The sequence below is a fragment of the Mytilus californianus genome, unplaced genomic scaffold, assembly GCF_021869535.1.
Source record: "Mytilus californianus isolate M0D057914Y unplaced genomic scaffold, xbMytCali1.0.p SCAF_6, whole genome shotgun sequence".
In the NCBI taxonomy this organism is placed as follows: Eukaryota; Metazoa; Mollusca; class Bivalvia; order Mytilida; family Mytilidae; genus Mytilus; species Mytilus californianus.
This window is the reverse complement of record NW_026262712.1, coordinates 33,306,844-33,315,468: the sequence shown is the minus strand read 5'-3', so window position 1 is coordinate 33,315,468 and position 8,625 is coordinate 33,306,844.

Sequence of the window (8,625 nt, the reverse complement as noted above, 5' to 3'; positions counted from 1 at the left end):
ATGATCAAAATTAAAACAAACGACACCAAAAGTTGAAGTCAGATGCTTCAGACGGTTTGTTCATATCCGATTTCACTTATTATTCCATATGGATTTTAGATTGTGTATTATAATATGACCTGTTTTCAATCTGATACCATATTAAAAGTTTATTGCTAAATGGTTTAGAATGTATTGCAAATAATAGTCGATAATGCAACAGATTTCCTGCAAACTAAAATGTATTGAACAGTCAAAAAAAAAACAGTGTTGTATCACACATGTTGTTTGTTTTGATGATATAGACAATGTAACAATAAAATTCGAGAAATTTTCAGATTTTAAACATTGTATTGTAGAATTTAATCCATAGGAAATAACTCTAAATGAAAATGTATTAGAAACAGCAACTAGATGTCTTTCTCTGAATTTTTTTTTCTATTTCTATTTCACACTAGACACTGAACAGTAAGGTTTACGACAATTCCTTTTTGAACTGTGCTCTTTTGTTAACTTTTAAGTAGGGCAAGTATAGCCATAAACTTTCGCAATGCCCTTGTTTGTGGTGATGTTTTAGATTCCAATTAACATAACCTGAAAGTCAGGGATTTCGTTACCACAAATAACCTAAAACATTTACTAAATTCTTTCATAGGTACACAGATTTTGATTCAGATGTTTGATTTTATAATTCATCTGATATCGCATCCTTACTGTAACGCTGATGTTGGCAACGATGCATATAGACTCAAAGTCTCTTTAAGTGCTCATATCTTTGGTCTATGTTGAGTTGAGTTGATCATATCGCATCACTTTAAAAGTTTTGTTAGATTGTCACTATATCAGGTATAATTGAAACTTAAAGTCATTTCATATATACATGTATAAATATAGGAACGTATATACCTAGCCTTCATGTAGCTCCGAATTGAAGCGAAGCAGTACCATACTCAATCTTAAAGTGAAGAAATGGCGTCATAATGAATAACTGATAAAAAAAAAAACAGAAAGGTGTATCACAAATGACAAAAGTTTACTTTACATCCTTCAGAGTTGACACTATTGAGCTTTTTACTTTAAATGATATTTTGATCATATGTTTTTGTTTTATTTTCATAAAAATCAATATTTTATGTTGACCTTTTTGCAAAAACGTTCACATCATCAGTTCCAACTAATTTTTAAAAGAACATGATTGTTGTTATTACCTCGCGGAAGTCAGTACTGCGAATTCTAACAAAATTGATCAGAAAAGGGCATCATATATAACATTAAATGTATAACTATGGTGTTGAACGGAATAGCTCTTTGGCTTTGCTTTCCCTACATTCGACCAAAAGTATATACATGCAATTCAGACTAGAACCACGTACTTACTTATTTAGTTTGATTTGAAAGTGTCCAAAATAAATGAATGGTAGTTAGATTGAATTTTGGTTTGAATGCTGATTTTAAAGGATAATTCTATGCATATTTGGCCAAACATTCTTTCTTGGTCAGACCTTAGAAAGTGCAATAAACGAAACGAAGGAAGATTGATCTAAAGTTGTATCATTGGATATCATACCACATCTCCATATTTTTATATAGAATAAAAGAAAAAAGTGTGCACGTGTTTCAATTGTTAATTTCAGAAGGAAAAAAAAACATGTCTAGTTTGTTATAATACTTTTGCATAGATGAATAGTACGGAGATTCAAAGGTGGAATAATGTCAAATATGGCTTTGGCTCAACTCCACTATAAACTCTACTTTGTTGTGTATGATTAAAGCGGAAGATAATTGCCCTTAAACATTTCATATAATCAACTTTGTTAACCTAAGCAGGTTTAAGAACTGTTATAGTTAAAACCATCGCACAAAAAGGAATGAGGACATACAACAATACAAACATTGTCCATAAAACAATGATGAACTGACGTAGTTCTAAAGGATGCAAAACACAAAATGATGGACTTAAAAGTCGTCACGTTTATAATCGGTATATTCCAGAAATGATCAGGTTACTACCATTAAACCTTGTTTGTTTTTGTGATTAAATCGTAGCATTACTTTAATTCTAATATGAAATTGAAGGGCTTAAGGGTCCGTGTATATTTGCGTCCATTCGTTTTTCATTTTGAAATATCAAAAACAAAAAACAAAAAACGAGAGTATTTTCATTTTTCGTTTTTGATTTCTCAAAAACCAAAATGAAAAACCAAAGTGTTTTCGTTTTTCGTTTTTGATTTCTCTAAAACCAAAACGGAAAACGAAAGTGTTTTCATTTTTTGTTTTTGATTTCTCTAAAACCAAAATGAAAATCAAAAGTGTTTCCGTTTTTCGTTTTTGATTTCACTAATGATGAATTGTGTATGTAATTTTAATTATTTCTCGTTTTATTATGTACAATGTTTTCCTTTCTTGCTTCCGTTTTGGTTTTAGAGAAATCAAAAACGAAAAACGAAAACACTTTGGTTTTTATTTTTGGTTTTTGAGAAATCAAAAACGAAAAATGAAAATACTCTCGTTTTTTGTTTTTTGTTTTTGATATTTCAAAATGAAAAACGAATGGACGCAAATATACACGGACCTTAAAGGCATCTCCCTTCACTAAGTTGTAAACAAAAACCTGCGGCAAAGCTTTTATCCTAATTTGTTGAAAATTAAAGACACGTCTAAAACTTTCTGTGCATAAAGACGCAGCCAGGCGGATAACTTCAATAAAAACAGAAACATAAGATCGAAAATGGGGTCTGGCTTGACTAGTACCGCATCAAAATAATTCGTAAAAATTCCCTACGGCAAACCTTTTGTCCAAAACTAGGTGCATTGAAAAACTCTGACCGAAATCTTGCTGGGATGAAATACCAATATGAGAAAAAATTACAGAAGGCCTGTAACAAAGGTCCGAAGTCGGGAATCGATACGGTTTCCCCCTCCAAACTTTAATCTTAGAAGAAAAAAAACCGCTTTTGTCCGCACTAGGTTCAAAAGAAAAGTAATTGCCTAAGGATTGCTGTACCAAAAGACCAAGGTGGGGAAATTCACAGAAGGCCTACTCCATTTATTCAAAGATTGAGGGTTGGCGGCATGACTCTAAACCTTGATTTAAATTCATCCTTAAATTGTCTACGGTAATACGTTTGTGCTCACTAGATGCAAATGAAGGCAGTGCCCTATAAATATTGATAAGGCAATAAACTTGTGTAATATTGGTTGTTACAGGCAATACTTCATGAAAATTTACCAGATCCTTACAATGAAACTTACACATTTTAGCAACAGAAACAGGAATAAAAGACGAATCCAGGCGTATATGTGAAGATTGCAGTAGGGTCAGTGGAGGTGTATGAACCGTTTGAATATGGGGTTTACCTGTGGAGCTGACGTACACGAAAAAGTAGCGTTCTGTAAGTTCAGACATATATTTAATAGACAAACGTAATAAAAAAATAAAAGAGATTAAGGAGATAGTAACACGTCCTTAACACAACAAGTATGTGGTTCTTCCGGACCATATGATTATTTGGACCACACGCATATGGTCATGAACATTTGCGTATACTGACATGGTCCAACCATATGCGGTCGGACCATATGAGTAATATACACATGTGGAAATTAACGGTCCGGACAATATAAGTATTCAGACCATACAAGTATTTTTCGAAAACATTCTTACTTCCTTCGTAGGAACACATAACTCTATCGTCTAACCCAAAACTACACAAGATACTAACTGATATCCTTTATATTTCATCTAGTGTTTGATTATCTGTTGTTTCTGTTGTAGTGTTTTCGCGAAGAGTTCATTTTATTCGTCTTTATCCTGCTATAACTTGTCTGTCCGTAATTGAACCCATATCCGTTTTGAGTATACACATTTTTCCGTAATGTTTAAATCATTATTTCTGAAACAAAACTTATCATCTAATTTCTACTTATAAACATTTGATTAATGTGTTCTTGTTCCCATTAATACGATCTTACTGTTATTGTGTGATCCTATTACTCATATCAAGTGAGAAATTCACAGTATAAAAAAAAACTTTTTTTAAGCAATCATTGAACCATAAAAATGAGATCAAGGACATTGGACATATGACAGACAAAAACTTCGTAACATAAGGTATCTGCATTCAAGATATGAAGCATCCAGGTCTTCTACCTTCTGAAATATAAAGCTTTATACAAATAGTTTAAGCCGCAGCCGCTGGATAGTAATACTCGTCGCAGGCGCGACAATAATATAAATGTCTTTCATACGTACATATTTGTATAGTTGACACAGGTGGACGAATGAATCACTAGTAGTTTTGCTTCACACACATTTCCAATTATTAACGTCCTACTAGTACTCTTTAATTGTAAATCTGTCACACTTCATAAAGATTAAAATTTTGTAAGGAGAACAACTGAAATAAAAGCAAAATGTTCCAGCCACCTTCACGAACTGTTTTATGAATACAGTTTCTCATTGTCTAAAACTGTTAGAAAATTGTCTAGGTCGTCGTGTATTCCCTATTTTAATTATGGTCACACTAGATCTGACATAACTGCATCGTGTTTTCATGTCCTAGACCAGACACCGAATTCCAACTCGGAAATGTCCTTGAAATAATAGTTGATAAATTTACGACAAAAACACTATAAAATGAGCTGACGCTTCCGGTTTTATTCCTTTCAGAAAAATAGAACGACTACCTACAAAAAACAGGTGATAAAGCATGTTTCTTTGCCATGAGTACAGATTGACGTACTGCAATATACGATCCTTAAATTCATTTTCAATTGTATGTGTGAACACTTTATCAATGTAAGTTATTCTAATTTTACGCATACGTCACTTGAAATTTAATCAATATAAATGAGAATCTTGAACATTTCAAACAGAACGTCCATTGTATAGGACAAGTTTTCAATAAAAAAAATATAATGCGTCTATTAACATTAAATTATATGTAAAACAAACATTGTATATTCAATGCTTTCTATTTAGAATGTATATTCAATTGAGGCTTTTCACATTTTATGCATTACAGAAATATAATATAATATATATATATATATATATATTACATTTCAGTCTTTGTAATAATATCAATAGAAATTCTTTATCTTCATTTAACAAGGGAAAAATAAAAAGTACTAGTCTAAAGTCTGACAATTTTCTATTTGGACTGAATTTGAACGTGTTACCTGGGAAAGTTCGCATTGCTTTATTATCAACGTTCTTTTTTTAAATCAGATAAGAAAATAAACAAATTTTCTGTTGAATGATGTTTTAAAAAAAATTCTTAAGAACTGAACCGAATACCTTATATGCCAAAGTAGGCCTATTGAAATTGTTTCTATCTTTCCATATGTCAATCAAAGGTTTAAAAAAATCAAAATAACCGACGTACGATAATTGCCCTTTTTTGAAAAAAACCACCTTTATACTGTTGAAAATATGTGGATGGAAAATACACGTCAATAAAACAGAAACCTATTAAAACAATACAATATAACTAAACAGGATATTCAAGGTCACCAATAAGACTTGAAGTTAAGCTAATGTTAAATAACGAAGAATTGATAAAGGCCGGGTGCCATTTAGTTTTTGTGAAATATGAAAAATATTTCATTGGGTTTGTGACCTCATTGTTATCGGTGTTTAATGGATTACTCAGGTCGGATATTATGTCATTATTGTCACAATTATTTTTAAACTGTAAGATAGCAAAACAAAATAAACGATATTTTAAAGGATTTATAATATACACTTTTCCAACATCCTATCTAACAGTAGGTTGTCGTATTCAATCAAAAAGTCCTAACAAAAATTCATTGGTGGAAACCCATAATGTATTCTTCTATAATGAAAAATGTAAATATATCAGATATGCGAAATGGAACTGTAATAAAAGCTGTAGTTTCACCTGGACAATACCTATCCAACCTTCGAAAAGAAAAGCGATTCAAAATGCTGTACGTTGGTCTTCCTATTAAGACAAATGTCCGCCCGTTGACAGCAGCATCCAGAGGCGGATTATGGGAGGTTTATGGGAGGTGGCAGGGGCCGGCCCCTCTCATGGAGCTACATATATGGTTAATGTATATACGTATTACATGCCCCATTCAAAACGTTGGGGTCTCTTTTTCAAAATCCCACTTTTTACAACATTCCTGTAATTTGTTGACTACATTCATTAATGTTAAAACTTCCAACTAACACAAAGTAAGAATAGAGGGACGAACACACAAACGGCGTCCAATGCAAGATTGTGGTATATGAATATATATAACATAGACTCTGACCTATTAAATATCATTGTATGAAATTGTTTTTCTTAATAAACCGCAACGATATGGAATCAACTTTCGAAATTGTAGATTTTACCTCTACATCGAGTGCAATATGATATTTCTCTACTCCAGATAGAAAAGTTTAAAAAATCCAAATCGCGAGTCATGCAATACTACATGATAAGAGCATTTATTTTGCTGATTTAATAGAGTAATGGTATATGTTTACCGGTTGTACCCTCACCATTTATAAAGTCACTTCTTCATTATAAAAGAATGTATTTTAATCATGTATCTTACTGGTTGTATATTCACCATTGCCATTTATAAAGTCGCTTATTCATTCTAACAAACATTTTGTTAAATGATTTTAAATGATTCTTATATAAAAGGCTATGTTGTTTTTCTTCAAAATATTTACCAGTTGCTATGTCTGCACATGCACTTAAAAACAGGATTTAAACTGTAATTTGTATAGAGCAAAATTTGTCAATGAAACCAGCATCGATAGAACTTTAATAATCAATTCTCAAGATTAGAACTGTCATTTTGTTTTTAGATGAATCGATAATTTATTAACCATTATATATATTGCATTCATTTACTTACTTTTAAACATCACAATTTTACTTTTTAAACATGTTGAAAAAATTTAATCGTACGCTAAAGATACATTTGCAATGTCGTATTTTCTGTTATTTCCAATTGTTGAAGGCCGTACGGTGACCTATAGTTGCTAATTTCTGTGTTATTTGGTCTCTTATGGAGAGTTGTCTCATTGGCAATCATACCAAATCTTCTTATTTTTATCTTTCCTTTTTAGAAATTTAATAAGAGATGATGGGGATGAAGGCGAATACAAAACCTGGGTAAATTGGAATACACAACAATTTTTGTGTGCATAAATCAAAATGTTTTATCTATACTTGCTGAAACTATTATCATATGCCACCCTTAACTTCCAATCTTGGATCTGCACCTGAAAAGTTTGGATACATTAAAGATATGCAATTGATACATCTTGTATATATTGATTTTAAATATATATGGCCAGCGTGAGATCAACCGTCAATTTGTATTAAAATACACCTGTGACGTAAATTTTTTGTTCAAACTCTCCATTATTTTTCGGGAATGGAGAGTTATCTTCTATTGTTCGTCTTCATTCATCCGGACGTTTTGCCCTTTGAATAATTCCATGGGCACTTTCTTAAAAAGTGTTCAGTCATAGGAATAATTCTACAGGACGTAACGCGATATTGAATGAAGATGAAATACTAAAACGACTGATACTGGATTTTTTAAAATTGGGATCGTAGTAATACAATGAACACTAAATATCTCATTATTAACAAACAGCTTTTATTTGCGAGTCGTAATTCCATCTTGTAAAATATAGTATCGTATTCACTAAAATACAACAATATAATCCACAATTTGTTTTCCGTTGCAAATCTTAGCTGAATTTTTGTCATGGATAGTATCCAAGTGGTTAAAACGAATATTTTCCATTGAGTCCCATTCCTCTTCTGTGCAACTACAAAATATCAAATGTGTTAACTGTGTGTGAGTCAGTGAATTCTATTGTAATATTGAACACATTAACATTATATAATAATGAAAGTAAGAGAAAATATATTTCACATAAAGATTTGATTTTAATTTTACCGTTTAAGATATCATTTCCTTGAAATATTTTGATTTTGTACAGCATAAAAATCGTTGGTTGCATTTTTATAAATATATAAATTAAAAACACAAAAATTAATTGGATTGTTTCTACAATAATATTATGCTTTAATAGAATAAAAAGAGTCCAAGAAACTGAAATGGTCAAAACGGCGTATTCGGTATTTTATTTCATTGTTCGTTGTTATAATTTAAATATAGTCCTAATGAATAAAATTTGAGGGGTATGGATAACATTTGAATAAGGCTTGTGTTAAATATTGGGCGGGATTTTTTTTATCAATTTTCAACAGGAACTCGTAAAATAACGAATTCAGTCGCTGTTGTTATGTGTCCAGTGGCAAATATAACAGTTATATCGGCAGTGCAAATAAACGGCGTTAATCTTGAAATAAATGTTTAAATGAAATTAAAAGGTAGACTGTTGTCCACTTAAGTTAAATACATACAAAACGGAATGCAGAAATGTTTTTAATCATGCGGATTTTTGTTTCTAAAACTTTTTTGCTTCCTTTCTGATAAAAGGGAAGAATGAAACATACTTTCAGTTTGCTTGTATTGCTATTTAAACAAAAAAATGCATACAAGTTTTGTTCGTTGTAATTAGCAAAGGGAACGACAAAATGTTGTGTTGAGATGAAATACTGTTTTCTTGTGTCAATTTATTTCATCGAAAAAAATGGTTTG